A 15,887-nucleotide genomic window follows, 5' to 3' on the forward strand; every position below is an offset into this window, starting at 1 on the left:
GTTGACGTATAGCTAGTTGATGTGAAGCTAGTTGACGTATAGCTAGTTGACGTATAGCTAGTTGATGTGAAGCTAGTTGATGATTAGCTAGTTGACGTGTAGCTAGTTGATGTGTAGCTAGTTGACGTGTAGCTAGTTGACGTGTAGGTAGTTGATGTGTAGCTAGTTGATGTGTAGCTAGTTGACGTGTATCTAGTTGACGTATAGCTAGTTGACGTATAGCTAGTTGATGTGAAGCTAGTTGACGTATAGGTAGTTGATGTGTAGCTAGTTGATGTGTAGCTAGTTGACGTGAAGCTAGTTGACGTATAGCTAGTTGACGTATAGCTAGTTGATGTGAAGCTAGTTGATGTATAGCTAGTTGACGTGTAGCTAGTTGATGTGTGGCTAGTTAACGTGAGGTTAGTTGACGTATAGCTAGTTGATGTGAAGCTAGTTGACTTATAGCTAGTTGACGTGTAGATAGTTGACGTGTAGCTAGTTGATGTATAGCTAGTTGACGTATAGCTAGTTGATGTTAAGCTAGTTGATGTATAGCTAGTTGACGTGTAGCTAGTTGATGTGTAGCTAGTTGATGTGTAGCTAGTTGATGTGTAGCTAAACATTTTATAAAAAGTTGACGTATAGCGAGTTGACATGTAGCTAGTTGACGTATAGCTAGTTGATGTGTAGCTAGTTGACGTGTAGCTAGTTGACGTATAGCTAGTTGAAGTGTAGCTAGTTGACGTGTAGCTAGTTGACGTGAAGCTAGTTGACGTGTAGCTAGTTGACGTGTAGCTAGTTGACGTATAGCTAGTTGACGTATAGCTAGTTGACGTGAAGCTAGTTGACGTATGGCTAGTTGACGTGTGGCTAGTTGACGTGTGGCTTGTTGACGTGTGGCTAGTTGACGTGTGGCTAGTTGACGTGTGGCTAGTTGACGTGTAGCTAGTTGACGTATAGCTAGTTGACGTATAGCTAGTTGACGTGAAGCTAGTTGACGTGTAGCTAGTTGACGTATAGCTAGTTCACGAATAGCTAGTTGACGTGAAGCTAGTTGACGTATAGCTAGTTGACTTGTAGCTAGTTGATGTGTAGCTAGTTGATGTGTAGCTAGTTGACGTGTAGCTAGTTGACGTGTAGCTAGTTGACGTATAGCTAGTTGACGTGTAGCTAGTTGATGTGAAGCTAGTTGATGTATAGCTAGTTGACGTGTAGCTAGTTGATGTGTAGCTCGTTGACGTATAGCTAGTTGACGTATAGCTAGTTGATGTGAAGCTAGTTGACGTGTAGCTAGTTGACGTGTAGCTAGTTGACGTGTAGCTAGTTGATGTATAGCTAGTTGACGTATAGCTAATTGATGTGAAGCTAGTTGACGTATAGCTAGTTGATTTGTAGCTAGTTGATGTGTAGCTAGTTGATGTATAGCTAGTTGACGTGTAGCTAGTGGACTTGTAGCTAGTTGACGTATAGCTAGTTGACGTATAGCTAGTTGACGTATAGCTAGTTGACGTATAGCTAGTTGACGTGTAGCTAGTTGATGTGTAGCTAGTTGACGTGTAGCTAGTTGACGTGTAGCTAGTTGATGTATAGCTAGTTGACGTATAGCTAGTTGATGTGAAGCTAGTTGACGTATAGCTAGTTGATGTGTAGCTAGTTGATGTGTAGCTAGTTGATGTATAGCTAGTTGACGGGTAGCTAGTTGACGTGTAGCTAGTTGACGTGTAGCTAGTTGATGTGTAGCTAGTTGACGTGTAGCTAGTTGATGTGTGGCTAGTTAACGTGAGGCTAGTTGACGTATAGCTAGTTGATGTGAAGCTAGTTGACGTATAGCTAGTTGACGTATAGCTAGTTGATGTGAAGCTAGTTGATGATTAGCTAGTTGACGTGTAGCTAGTTGATGTGTAGCTAGTTGACGTGTAGCTAGTTGACGTGTAGCTAGTTGATGTGTAGCTAGTTGATGTGTAGCTAGTTGACGTGTAGCTAGTTGTCGTATAGCTAGTTGACGTATAGCTAGTTGACGTGTAGCTAGTTGACGTATAGCTAGTTGACGTGTAGCTAGTTGACGTGTGGCTAGTTGACGTGAGGCTAGTTGACGTGTAGCTAGTTGATGTATAGCTAGTTGACGTATAGCTAGTTGATGTGAAGCTAGTTGACGTGTAGCTAGTTGACGTGTAGCTAGTTGACGTGTAGCTAGTTGACGTGTGGATAGTTGACGTGAGGCTAGTTGACGTATAGCTAGTTGACGTGAAGCTAGTTGACGTATAGCTAGTTGATGTGCAGCTAGTTTACGTATACCTAGTTGATGTATAGCTAGTTGACGTGTAGCTAGTTGATGTGTAGCTAGTTGATGTGCAGCTAGTTGACGTATAGCTAGTTGATGTGTAGCTAGTTGATGTATAGCTAGTTGATGTATAGCTAGTTGATGTGTAGCTAGTTGATGTTAAGCTAGTTGATGTATAGCTAGTTGACGTGTAGCTAGTTGACGTGTAGCTAGTTGATGTGTAGCTAGTTGATGTGTAGCTAGTTGATGTGTAGCTAGTTGATGTGTGGCTAGTTAACGTGAGGCTAGTTGACGTATAGCTAGTTGATGTGAAGCTAGTTGACGTATAGCTAGTTGACGTATAGCTAGTTGATGTGAAGCTAGTTGATGTATAGCTAGTTGACGTGTAGCTAGTTGATGTGTAGCTAGTTGACGTGTAGCTAGTTGACGTGTAGCTAGTTGACGTGTAGCTAGTTGATGTGTAGCTAGTTGACGTGTAGCTAGTTGACGTGTAGCTAGTTGACGTGTAGCTAGTTGATGTGTGGCTAGTTAACGTGAGGCTAGTTGACGTATAGCTAGTTGATGTGAAGCTAGTTGACTTATAGCTAGTTGACGTGTAGATAGTTGACGTGTAGCTAGTTGATGTATAGCTAGTTGACGTATAGCTAGTTGATGTTAAGCTAGTTGATGTATAGCTAGTTGACTTGTAGCTAGTTGATGTGTAGCTAGTTGATGTGTAGCTAGTTGATGTGTAGCTAGTTGACGGGTAGCTAGTTGACGTGTAGCTAGTTGACGTGTAGCTAGTTGATGTGTAGCTAGTTGATGTGTAGCTAGTTGACGTGTAGCTAGTTGATGTGTGGCTAGTTAACGTGAGGCTAGTTGACGTATAGCTAGTTGATGTGAAGCTAGTTGACGTATAGCTAGTTGACGTATAGCTAGTTGATGTGAAGCTAGTTGATGTATAGCTAGTTGACGTGTAGCTAGTTGATGTGTAGCTAGTTGACGTGTAGCTAGTTGACGTGTAGCTAGTTGATGTGTAGCTAGTTGATGTGTGGCTATTTGACGTTAGGCTAGTTGACGTATAGCTAGTTGATGTGAAGCTAGTTGATGTATAACTAGTTGACGTGTAGCTAGTTGACGTGTAGCTAGTTGATGTATAGCTAGTTGACGTATAGCTAGTTGATGTGAAGCTAGTTGACGTATAGCTACTTGACGTGTAGCTAGTTGACGTGTAGCTAGTTGATGTATAGCTAGTTGACGTATAGCTAGTTGATGTGAAGCTAGTTGACGTATAGCTAGTTGATGTGTAGCTAGTTGATGTGTAGCTAGTTGAAGTGAAGCTAGTTGACGTATAGCTAGTTGACGTGTAGCTAGTTGACGTATAGCTAGTTGACGTGTAGCTAGTTGACGTGTGGCTAGTTGACGTGAGGCTAGTTGACGTGTAGCTAGTTGATGTATAGCTAGTTGACGTATAGCTAGTTGATGTGAAGCTAGTTGACGTGTAGCTAGTTGACGTGTAGCTAGTTGACGTGTAGCTAGTTGACGTGTGGCTAGTTGACATGAGGCTAGTTGACGTATAGCTAGTTGATGTGCAGCTAGTTGACGTATACCTAGTTGATGTATAGCTAGTTGACGTGTAGCTAGTTGATGTGTAGCTAGTTGATGTGTAGCTAGTTGATGTATAGCTAGTTGATGTATAGCTAGTTGATGTGTAGCTAGTTGATGTGTAGCTAGTTGACGTGTAGCTAGTTGACGTGTAGCTAGTTGATGTGTAGCTAGTTGATGTGTAGCTAGTTGACGTGTAGCTAGCTGATGTGTGGCTAGTTAACGTGAGGCTAGTTGACGTATAGCTAGTTGATGTGAAGCTAGTTGACTTATATCTAGTTGACGTGTAGATAGTTGACATGTAGCTAGTTGATGTATAGCTAGTTGACGTGTAGCTAGTTGATGTTAAGCTAGTTGATGTATAGCTAGTTGAGGTGTAGCTAGTTGATGTGTAGCTAGTTGATGTGTAGCTAGTTGATGTGTAGCTAGTTGACGTGTAGCTAGTTGACGTGTAGCTAGTTGATGTGTAGCTAGTTGATGTGTAGCTAGTTGACGTGTAGCTAGTTGATGTGTGGCTAGTTAACGTGAGGCTAGTTGACGTATAGCTAGTTGATGTGAAGCTAGTTGACGTATAGCTAGTTGACGTATAGCTAGTTGATGTGAAGCTAGTTGATGTATAGCTAGTTGACGTGTAGCTAGTTGATGTGTAGCTAGTTGACGTGTAGCTAGTTGACGTGTAGCTAGTTGATGTGTAGCTAGTTGATGTGTGGCTATTTGACGTTAGGCTAGTTGACGTATAGCTAGTTGATGTGAAGCTAGTTGATGTATAACTAGTTGACGTGTAGCTAGTTGACGTGTAGCTAGTTGATGTATAGCTAGTTGACGTATAGCTAGTTGATGTGAAGCTAGTTGACGTATAGCTACTTGACGTGTAGCTAGTTGACGTGTAGCTAGTTGATGTATAGCTAGTTGACGTATAGCTAGTTGATGTGAAGCTAGTTGACGTATAGCTAGTTGATGTGTAGCTAGTTGATGTGTAGCTAGTTGAAGTGAAGCTAGTTGACGTATAGCTAGTTGACGTGTAGCTAGTTGACGTATAGCTAGTTGACGTGTAGCTAGTTGACGTGTGGCTAGTTGACGTGAGGCTAGTTGACGTGTAGCTAGTTGATGTATAGCTAGTTGACGTATAGCTAGTTGATGTGAAGCTAGTTGACGTGTAGCTAGTTGACGTGTAGCTAGTTGACGTGTAGCTAGTTGACGTGTGGCTAGTTGACGTGAGGCTAGTTGACGTATAGCTAGTTGATGTGCAGCTAGTTGACGTATACCTAGTTGATGTATAGCTAGTTGACGTGTAGCTAGTTGATGTGTAGCTAGTTGATGTGTAGCTAGTTGATGTATAGCTAGTTGATGTATAGCTAGTTGATGTGTAGCTAGTTGATGTGTAGCTAGTTGACGTGTAGCTAGTTGACGTGTAGCTAGTTGATGTGTAGCTAGTTGATGTGTAGCTAGTTGACGTGTAGCTAGCTGATGTGTGGCTAGTTAACGTGAGGCTAGTTGACGTATAGCTAGTTGATGTGAAGCTAGTTGACTTATATCTAGTTGACGTGTAGATAGTTGACATGTAGCTAGTTGATGTATAGCTAGTTGACGTGTAGCTAGTTGATGTTAAGCTAGTTGATGTATAGCTAGTTGAGGTGTAGCTAGTTGATGTGTAGCTAGTTGATGTGTAGCTAGTTGATGTGTAGCTAGTTGACGGGTAGCTAGTTGACGTGTAGCTAGTTGATGTGTAGCTAGTTGATGTGTAGCTAGTTGATGTGTAGCTAGTTGATGTGTGGCTAGTTAACGTGAGGCTAGTTGACGTATAGCTAGTTGATGTGAAGCTAGTTGACGTATAGCTAGTTGACGTATAGCTAGTTGATGTGAAGCTAGTTGATGTATAGCTAGTTGACGTGTAGCTAGTTGATGTGTAGCTAGTTGACGTGTAGCTAGTTGACGTGTAGCTAGTTGATGTGTAGCTAGTTGATGTGCAGCTAGTTGACGTATAGCTAGTTGATGTATAGCTAGTTTATGTATAGCTAGTTGATGTATAGCTAGTTGATGTGTAGCTAGTTGATGTGTAGCTAGTTGACGTGTAGCTAGTTGACGTGTAGCTAGTTGACGTGTAGCTAGTTGATGTGTAGCTAGTTGACGTGTAGCTAGTTGATGTGTGGCTAGTTAACGTGAGGCTAGTTGACGTATAGCTAGTTGATGTGAAGCTAGTTGACTTATAGCTAGTTGACGTGTAGATAGTTGACGTGTAGCTAGTTGATGTATAGCTAGTTGACGTATAGCTAGTTGATGTTAAGCTAGTTGATGTATAGCTAGTTGACGTGTAGCTAGTTGATGTGTAGCTAGTTGATGTGTAGCTAGTTGATGTGTAGCTAGTTGACGGGTAGCTAGTTGACGTGTAGCTAGTTGACGTGTAGCTAGTTGATGTGTAGCTAGTTGATGTGTAGCTAGTTGATGTGTAGCTAGTTGACGTGTAGCTAGTTGATGTGTGGCTAGTTAACGTGAGGCTAGTTGACATATAGCTAGTTGATGTGAAGCTAGTTGACGTATAGCTAGTTGACGTATAGCTAGTTGATGTGAAGCTAGTTGATGTATAGCTAGTTGACGTGTAGCTAGTTGATGTGTAGCTAGTTGACGTGTAGCTAGTTGACGTGTAGCTAGTTGATGTGTGGCTAGTTGACGTGAGGCTAGTTGACGTATAGCTAGTTGATGTGAAGCTAGTTGATGTATAACTAGTTGACGTGTAGCTAGTTGACGTGTAGCTAGTTGATGTATAGCTAGTTGACGTATAGCTAGTTGATGTGAAGCTAGTTGACGTATAGCTAGTTGATGTGTAGCTAGTTGATGTATAGCTAGTTGACGTGTAGCTAGTTGACGTATAGCTAGTTGACGCATAGCTAGTTGATGTGAAGCTAGTTGACGTATAGCTACTTGACGTGTAGCTAGTTGACGTGTAGCTAGTTGATGTATAGCTAGTTGACGTATAGCTAGTTGATGTGAAGCTAGTTGACGTATAGCTAGTTGATGTGTAGCTAGTTGATGTATAGCTAGTTGACGTGTAGCTAGTTGACGTATAGCTAGTTCACGTGTAGCTAGTTGACGTGTAGCTAGTTGACGTGTAGCTAGTTGATGTGTGGCTAGTTGACGTGAGGCTAGTTGACGTATAGCTAGTTGATGTGAAGCTAGTTGACGTATAGCTAGTTGACGTGTAGCTAGTTGACGTGTAGCTAGTTGATGTGTAGCTAGTTGATGTGCAGCTAGTTGACGTATAGCTAGTTGATGTGTAGCTAGTTGATGTATAGCTAGTTGATGTATAGCTAGTTGATGTGTAGCTAGTTGATGTGTAGCTAGTTGACGTGTAGCTAGTTGACGTGTAGCTAGTTGATGTGTAGCTAGTTGATGTGTAGCTAGTTGACGTGTAGCTAGTTGATGTGTGGCTAGTTAACGTGAGGCTAGTTGACATATAGCTAGTTGATGTGAAGCTAGTTGACGTATAGCTAGTTGACGTATAGCTAGTTGATGTGAAGCTAGTTGATGTATAGCTAGTTGACGTGTAGCTAGTTGATGTGTAGCTAGTTGATGTGTAGCTAGTTGACGTGTAGCTAGTTGACGTGTAGCTAGTTGATGTGTGGCTAGTTGACGTTAGGCTAGTTGACGTATAGCTAGTTGATGTGAAGCTAGTTGATGTATAACTAGTTGACGTGTAGCTAGTTGACGTGTAGCTAGTTGATGTATAGCTAGTTGACGTATAGCTAGTTGATGTGAAGCTAGTTGACGTATAGCTAGTTGATGTGTAGCTAGTTGATGTATAGCTAGTTGACGTGTAGCTAGTTGACATATAGCTAGTTGACGTATAGCTAGTTGATGTGAAGCTAGTTGACGTATAGCTACTTGACGTGTAGCTAGTTGACGTGTAGCTAGTTGATGTATAGCTAGTTGACGTATAGCTAGTTGATGTGAAGCTAGTTGACGTATAGCTAGTTGATGTGTAGCTAGTTGATGTGTAGCTAGTTGATGTATAGCTAGTTGACGGGTAGCTAGTTGACGTGTAGCTAGTTGACGTGTAGCTAGTTGATGTGTAGCTAGTTGATGTGTAGCTAGTTGATGTGTAGCTAGTTGACGTGTAGCTAGTTGATGTGTGGCTAGTTAACGTGAGGCTAGTTGACGTATAGCTAGTTGATGTGAAGCTAGTTGACGTATAGCTAGTTGACGTATAGCTAGTTGACGTATAGCTAGTTGATGTGAAGCTAGTTGATGTATAGCTAGTTGACGTGTAGCTAGTTGATGTGTAGCTAGTTGACGTGTAGCTAGTTGACGTGTAGCTAGTTGATGTGTAGCTAGTTGATGTGCAGCTAGTTGACGTATAGCTAGTTGATGTGTAGCTAGTTGATGTATAGCTAGTTGATGTATAGCTAGTTGATGTGTAGCTAGTTGATGTGTAGCTAGTTGACGTGTAGCTAGTTGACGTGTAGCTAGTTGACGTGTAGCTAGTTGATGTGTAGCTAGTTGACGTGTAGCTAGTTGATGTGTGGCTAGTTAACGTGAGGCTAGTTGACGTATATCTAGTTGATGTGAAGCTAGTTGACTTATAGCTAGTTGACGTGTAGATAGTTGACGTGTAGCTAGTTGATGTATAGCTAGTTGACGTATAGCTAGTTGATGTTAAGCTAGTTGATGTATAGCTAGTTGACGTGTAGCTAGTAGATGTGTAGCTAGTTGATGTGTAGCTAGTTGATGTGTAGCTAGTTGACGGGTAGCTAGTTGACGTGTAGCTAGTTGACGTGTAGCTAGTTGATGTGTAGCTAGTTGATGTGTAGCTAGTTGATGTGTAGCTAGTTGACGTGTAGCTAGTTGATGTGTGGCTAGTTAACGTGAGGCTAGTTGACGTATAGCTAGTTGATGTGAAGCTAGTTGACGTATAGCTAGTTGACGTATAGCTGGTTGATGTGAAGCTAGTTGATGTATAGCTAGTTGACGTGTAGCTAGTTGATGTGTAGCTAGTTGACGTGTAGCTAGTTGACGTGTAGCTAGTTGATGTGTGGCTAGTTGACGTGAGGCTAGTTGACGTATAGCTAGTTGATGTGAAGCTAGTTGATGTATAACTAGTTGACGTGTAGCTAGTTGACGTGTAGCTAATTGATGTATAGCTAGTTGACGTATAGCTAGTTGATGTGAAGCTAGTTGACGTATAGCTAGTTGATGTGTAGCTAGTTGATGTATAGCTAGTTGACGTGTAGCTAGTTGACGTATAGCTAGTTGACGCATAGCTAGTTGATGTGAAGCTAGTTGACGTATAGCTACTTGACGTGTAGCTAGTTGACGTGTAGCTAGTTGATGTATAGCTAGTTGACGTATAGCTAGTTGATGTGAAGCTAGTTGACGTATAGCTAGTTGATGTGTAGCTAGTTGATGTGTAGCTAGTTGATGTGTAGCTAGTTGACGTGTAGCTAGTTGACGTATAGCTAGTTGATGTGATAGCTAGTTGATGTGTAGCTAGTTGACGTGTAGCTAGTTGATGTGTGGCTAGTTAACGTGAGGCTAGTTGACGTATAGCTAGTTGATGTGAAGCTAGTTGACTTATAGCTAGTTGACGTGTAGATAGTTGACGTGTAGCTAGTTGATGTATAGCTAGTTGACGTATAGCTAGTTGATGTTAAGCTAGTTGATGTATAGCTAGTTGACGTGTAGCTAGTTGATGTGTAGCTAGTTGATGTGTAGCTAGTTGATGTGTAGCTAGTTGACGGGTAGCTAGTTGACGTGTAGCTAGTTGACGTGTAGCTAGTTGACGTGTAGCTAGTTGATGTGTAGCTAGTTGATGTGTAGCTAGTTGACGTGTAGCTAGTTGACGTGTAGCTAGTTGACGTTGCGTATAGCTAGTTGACGTATAGCTAGTTGATGTGAAGCTAGTTGACGTATAGCTAGTTGGATGTTGTAGCTAGTTGACGTTTAGCTAGTTGATGTGAAGCTAGTTGATGTATAACTAGTTGACGTGTAGCTAGTTGACGTGTAGCTAGTTGATGTATAGCTAGTTGACGTATAGCTAGTTGATGTGAAGCTAGTTGACGTATAGCTAGTTGATGTGTAGCTAGTTGATGTATAGCTAGTTGACGTGTAGCTAGTTGACGTATAGCTAGTTGACGCATAGCTAGTTGATGTGAAGCTAGTTGACGTATAGCTACTTGACGTGTAGCTAGTTGACGTGTAGCTAGTTGATGTATAGCTAGTTGACGTATAGCTAGTTGATGTGAAGCTAGTTGACGTATAGCTAGTTGATGTGTAGCTAGTTGATGTGTAGCTAGTTGATGTATAGCTAGTTGACGTGTAGCTAGTTGACGTATAGCTAGTTCACGTGTAGCTAGTTGACGTGTAGCTAGTTGACGTGTAGCTAGTTGATGTGTGGCTAGTTGACGTGAGGCTAGTTGACGTATAGCTAGTTGACGTGAAGCTAGTTGACGTATAGCTAGTTGACGTGTAGCTAGTTGACGTGTAGCTAGTTGACGTGTAGCTAGTTGACGTGCAGCTAGTTGACGTATAGCTAGTTGACGTGTAGCTAGTTGATGTATAGCTAGTTGATGTATAGCTAGTTGATGTGTAGCTAGTTGATGTGTAGCTAGTTGACGTGTAGCTAGTTGACGTGTAGCTAGTTGATGTGTAGCTAGTTGATGTGTAGCTAGTTGACGTGTAGCTAGTTGATGTGTGGCTAGTTAACGTGAGGCTAGTTGACGTATAGCTAGTTGATGTGAAGCTAGTTGACGTATAGCTAGTTGACGTATAGCTAGTTGATGTGTAGCTAGTTGATGTGTAGCTAGTTGACGTGTAGCTAGTTGACGTATAGCTAGTTGACGTATAGCTAGTTGATGTGAAGCTAGTTGACGTGTAGCTAGTTGACGTGTAGCTAGTTGACGTGTAGCTAGTTGATGTATAGCTAGTTGACGTATAGCTAGTTGATGTGAAGCTAGTTGACGTATAGCTAGTTGATGTGTAGCTAGTTGATGTGTAGCTAGTTGATGTGTAGCTAGTTGATGTATAGCTAGTTGACGTGTAGCTAGTTGACGTGTAGCTAGTTGACGTGTAGCTAGTTGATGTGTAGCTAGTTGATGTGTAGCTAGTTGATGTGTAGCTAGTTGACGTGTAGCTAGTTGATGTGTGGCTAGTTAACGTGAGGCTAGTTGACGTATAGCTAGTTGATGTGAAGCTAGTTGACGTATAGCTAGTTGACGTATAGCTAGTTGACGTATAGCTAGTTGATGTGAAGCTAGTTGATGTGTAGCTAGTTGACGTGTAGCTAGTTGATGTGTAGCTAGTTGACGTGTAGCTAGTTGACGTGTAGCTAGTTGACGTGTAGCTAGTTGATGTGTAGCTAGTTGACGTATAGCTAGTTGATGTGTAGCTAGTTGACGTATAGCTAGTTGACGTATAGCTAGTTGATGTGTAGCTAGTTGACGTGTAGCTAGTTGACGTGTAGCTAGTTGACGTGTAGCTAGTTGACGTGTAGCTAGTTGACGTGTAGCTAGTTGACGTGTAGCTAGTTGATGTGTGGCTAGTTGACGTGAGGCTAGTTGACGTATAGCTAGTTGACGTGAAGCTAGTTGACTTATAGCTAGTTGACGTGTAGATAGTTGACGTGTAGCTAGTTGATGTATAGCTAGTTGACGTATAGCTAGTTGATGTTAAGCTAGTTGATGTATAGCTAGTTGACGTGTAGCTAGTTGATGTGTAGCTAGTTGATGTGTAGCTAGTTGATGTGTAGCTAAACATTTTATAAAAAGTTGACGTATAGCGAGTTGACATGTAGCTAGTTGACGTATAGCTAGTTGATGTGTAGCTAGTTGACGTGTAGCTAGTTGACGTATAGCTAGTTGACGTGTAGCTAGTTGACGTGTAGCTAGTTGATGTATAGCTAGTTGACGTATAGCTAGTTGATGTGAAGCTAGTTGACGTATAGCTAGTTGATGTGTAGCTAGTTGATGTATAGCTAGTTGACGTGTAGCTAGTTGACGTATAGCTAGTTGACGTATAGCTAGTTGATGTGAAGCTAGTTGACGTATAGCTACTTGACGTGTAGCTAGTTGACGTGTAGCTAGTTGATGTATAGCTAGTTGACGTATAGCTAGTTGATGTGAAGCTAGTTGACGTATAGCTAGTTGATGTGTAGCTAGTTGATGTGTAGCTAGTTGATGTATAGCTAGTTGACGTGTAGCTAGTTGACGTATAGCTAGTTCACGTGTAGCTAGTTGACGTGTAGCTAGTTGACGTGTAGCTAGTTGATGTGTGGCTAGTTGACGTGAGGCTAGTTGACGTATAGCTAGTTGATGTGAAGCTAGTTGACGTATAGCTAGTTGACGTGTAGCTAGTTGACGTGTAGCTAGTTGATGTGTAGCTAGTTGATGTGCAGCTAGTTGACGTATAGCTAGTTGATGTGTAGCTAGTTGATGTATAGCTAGTTGATCTATAGCTAGTTGATGTGTAGCTAGTTGATGTGTAGCTAGTTGACGTGTAGCTAGTTGACGTGTAGCTAGTTGATGTGTAGCTAGTTGATGTGTAGCTAGTTGACGTGTAGCTAGTTGATGTGTGGCTAGTTAACGTGAGGCTAGTTGACGTATAGCTAGTTGATGTGAAGCTAGTTGACGTATAGCTAGTTGACGTATAGCTAGTTGATGTGAAGCTAGTTGATGTATAGCTAGTTGACGTGTAGCTAGTTGATGTGTAGCTAGTTGATGTGTAGCTAGTTGACGTGTAGCTAGTTGACGTGTAGCTAGTTGATGTGTGGCTAGTTGACGTTAGGCTAGTTGACGTATAGCTAGTTGATGTGAAGCTAGTTGATGTATAACTAGTTGACGTGTAGCTAGTTGACGTGTAGCTAGTTGATGTATAGCTAGTTGACGTATAGCTAGTTGATGTGAAGCTAGTTGACGTATAGCTAGTTGATGTGTAGCTAGTTGACGTATAGCTAGTTGATGTGAAGCTAGTTGACGTATAGCTACTTGACGTGTAGCTAGTTGACGTGTAGCTAGTTGATGTATAGCTAGTTGACGTATAGCTAGTTGATGTGAAGCTAGTTGACGTATAGCTAGTTGACGTGTAGCTAGTTGACGTGTAGCTAGTTGATGTGTAGCTAGTTGATGTGTAGCTAGTTGATGTGTGGCTAGTTAACGTGAGGCTAGTTGACGTATAGCTAGTTGATGTGAAGCTAGTTGACGTATAGCTAGTTGACGTATAGCTAGTTGATGTGAAGCTAGTTGATGATTAGCTAGTTGACGTGTAGCTAGTTGATGTGTAGCTAGTTGACGTGTAGCTAGTTGACGTGTAGGTAGTTGATGTGTAGCTAGTTGATGTGTAGCTAGTTAACGTGTATCTAGTTGACGTATAGCTAGTTGACGTATAGCTAGTTGATGTGAAGCTAGTTGACGTATAGGTAGTTGATGTGTAGCTAGTTGATGTGTAGCTAGTTGACGTGAAGCTAGTTGACGTATAGCTAGTTGACGTATAGCTAGTTGATGTGAAGCTAGTTGATGTATAGCTAGTTGACGTGTAGCTAGTTGATGTGTGGCTAGTTAACGTGAGGTTAGTTGACGTATAGCTAGTTGATGTGAAGCTAGTTGACTTATAGCTAGTTGACGTGTAGATAGTTGACGTGTAGCTAGTTGATGTATAGCTAGTTGACGTATAGCTAGTTGATGTTAAGCTAGTTGATGTATAGCTAGTTGACGTGTAGCTAGTTGATGTGTAGCTAGTTGATGTGTAGCTAGTTGATGTGTAGCTAAACATTTTATAAAAAGTTGACGTATAGCGAGTTGACATGTAGCTAGTTGACGTATAGCTAGTTGATGTGTAGCTAGTTGACGTGTAGCTAGTTGACGTATAGCTAGTTGAAGTGTAGCTAGTTGACGTGTAGCTAGTTGACGTGAAGCTAGTTGACGTGTAGCTAGTTGACGTGTAGCTAGTTGACGTGTAGCTAGTTGACGTATAGCTAGTTGACGTATAGCTAGTTGACGTGAAGCTAGTTGACGTATAGCTAGTTGACGTGTGGCTAGTTGACGTGTGGCTAGTTGACGTGTGGCTAGTTGACGTGTGGCTAGTTGACGTGTGGCTAGTTGACGTGAGGCTAGTTGACGTGTAGCTAGTTGACGTATAGCTAGTTGACGTATAGCTAGTTGACGTGAAGCTAGTTGACGTGTAGCTAGTTGACGTATAGCTAGTTGACGAATAGCTAGTTGACGTGAAGCTAGTTGACGTATAGCTAGTTGACTTGTAGCTAGTTGATGTGTAGCTAGTTGATGTGTAGCTAGTTGACGTGTAGCTAGTTGACGTGTAGCTAGTTGACGTATAGCTAGTTGACGTGTAGCTAGTTGATGTGAAGCTTGTTGATGTGTAGCTAGTTGACGTGTAGCTAGTTGACGTGTAGCTCGTTGACGTATAGCTAGTTGACGTATAGCTAGTTGATGTGAAGCTAGTTGACGTGTAGCTAGTTGACATGTAGCTAGTTGACGTGTAGCTAGTTGATGTATAGCTAGTTGACGTATAGCTAATTGATGTGAAGCTAGTTGACGTATAGCTAGTTGATTTGTAGCTAGTTGATGTGTAGCTAGTTGATGTATAGCTAGTTGACGTGTAGCTAGTGGACTTGTAGCTAGTTGACGTATAGCTAGTTGACGTATAGCTAGTTGACGTATAGCTAGTTGACGTATAGCTAGTTGACGTGTAGCTAGTTGATGTGTAGCTAGTTGACGTGTAGCTAGTTGATGTATAGCTAGTTGACGTGTAGCTAGTTGACGTATAGCTAGTTGACGTGTAGCTAGTTAATGTGTGGCTAGTTGACTTGAGGCTAGTTGACGTGTAGCTAGTTGACGTATAGCTAGTTGACGTATAGCTAGTTGATGTGAAGCTAGTTGACGTGTAGCTAGTTGACGTATAGCTAGTTGACGTATAGCTAGTTGATGTGAAGCTAGTTGACGTGTAGCTAGTTGACGTGTAGCTAGTTGATGTGTGGCTAGTTGACGTGAGGCTAGTTGACGTATAGCTAGTTGACGTGAAGCTAGTTGACGTATAGCTAGTTGATGTGCAGCTAGTTCACGTATAGCTAGTTGATGTATAGCTAGTTGACGTGTAGCTAGTTGATGTGTAGCTAGTTGATGTATAGCTAGTTGACGTGTAGCTAGTTGAGGTATAGCTAGTTGACATATAGCTAGTTGATGTGAAGCTAGTTGACGTATAGCTAGTTGATGTATAGCTAGTTGACGTATAGCTAGTTGATGTGAAGCTAGTTGACGTGTAGCTAGTTGATGTATAGCTAGTTGACGTACAGCTAGTTGAAGTGAAGCTAGTTGATGTATAGCTAGTTGACATGTAACAAGGGCGGCAGCGTAGCCTAGTGGTTAGAGCGTTGGACTAGTAACCGAAAGGTTGCAAGATTGAATCCCCAAGCTGACAAGGTACAAATCTGTCGTTCTGCCACTTAACAAGGCAGTTGACCCACTGTTCCTAGGCCGTCATTGAAAATAAGAATTTGTTCTTAACTGACTTGCCTAGTTAAATAAAGGTAAAATAAAAAAATTTATAAAAAGTTGACGTATAGCGAGTTGACATGTAGCTAGTTGACGTATAGCTAGTTGAAGTGTAGCTAGTTGATGTGTAGCTAGTTGATGTGTAGCTAGTTGATGTGTAGCTAGTTGACGGGTAGCTAGTTGACGGGTAGCTAGTTGACGTGTAGCTAGTTGACGTGTAGCTAGTTGACGTGTAGCTAGTTGATGTGTAGCTAGTTGACGTGTAGCTAGTTGATGTGTGGCTAGTTAACGTGAGGCTAGTTGACGTATAGCTAGTTGATGTGAAGCTAGTTGACGTATAGCTAGTTGACGTATAGCTAGTTGACGTGAAGCTAGTTGATGATTAGCTAGTTGACGTGTAGCTAGTTGACGTGTAGCTAGTTGACGTGTAGATAGTTGACGTGTAGCTAGTTGACGTGTAGCTAGTTGACGTGTAGCTAGTTGACGTATAGCTAGTTGACGTATAGCTAGTTGACGTGAAGCTAGTTGACGTATAGCTATTTGACGTG

Source organism: Salmo salar, chromosome 07, assembly GCF_965601325.2.
Source record: "Salmo salar chromosome 07, fSalSal1, whole genome shotgun sequence".
NCBI classification, from domain to species: Eukaryota; Metazoa; Chordata; class Actinopteri; order Salmoniformes; family Salmonidae; genus Salmo; species Salmo salar.